Raw genomic sequence first — 754 nt, forward strand, 5'->3', positions numbered from 1 at the left:
ATGCTGCTACAGCAGCAGCAGCAGCAGCAGCAGCAGCAGCATGATGATACTGATGAGGAAGAGCTGCAGCAGCAGCAGCAGCAGCAGCAGCAGCAGCAGCAGCAATTCTTCGATGATGAAGATGACGATGACTTTGGATTCGATTCTGATACTTCTGAGTAGCTGCTGCTGCAGCAGCAGCAGCAGCAGCAGCAGCAGCAGCAGCAGCAAGAGCAGCAGCAGCAGCAGGAGGAGGAGGAGCAGCAGCAGCAGCAGGAGCAGCAGCAGCAGGAGTAGTAGTAGTAGTAGTAGTAGTAGCAGCAGCAGGTTGCTGCTGCTGCTGCAGCAGTAGTAACGGTTGCTGCTGCAGCAGCAGCAGCAGCAACTGTTGCAACAGCTGCTGCTGCAGCAGCTGCAGCAGCAGCAGCTGCTGCTGCGACACCACCAGTAACAGCAGCAACAGCAGAAACACCAGCAGCAACAGCAGCAGCAGCAGCAGCAACTGCAGCAGCAGCAAGAGCAACTGCAGCAGCAGCAACTGCAGCAGCAGCAACTGCAGCAGCAGCAACTGCAGCAGCAGCAACTGCTGCAGCAGCAACTGCTGCAGCAGCAACTGCTGCAGCAGCAACTGCAGCAGCAGCAGCAGCAACTGCAGCAGCAGCAGCAGCAGCAACTACTGCTGCAACTGCTGCATATTTTTGTGAGATTGCTGCATTTGTTTGCTGCTCGGGTTTTCATAAAAACTCCAAAAATAAAATTTGGGGGCCTAAACCCT

The sequence above is a fragment of the Eimeria mitis genome, genomic scaffold, assembly GCF_000499745.2.
Source record: "Eimeria mitis Houghton genomic scaffold, Emh_scaff1730, whole genome shotgun sequence".
Classification (NCBI taxonomy): Eukaryota; Apicomplexa; class Conoidasida; order Eucoccidiorida; family Eimeriidae; genus Eimeria; species Eimeria mitis.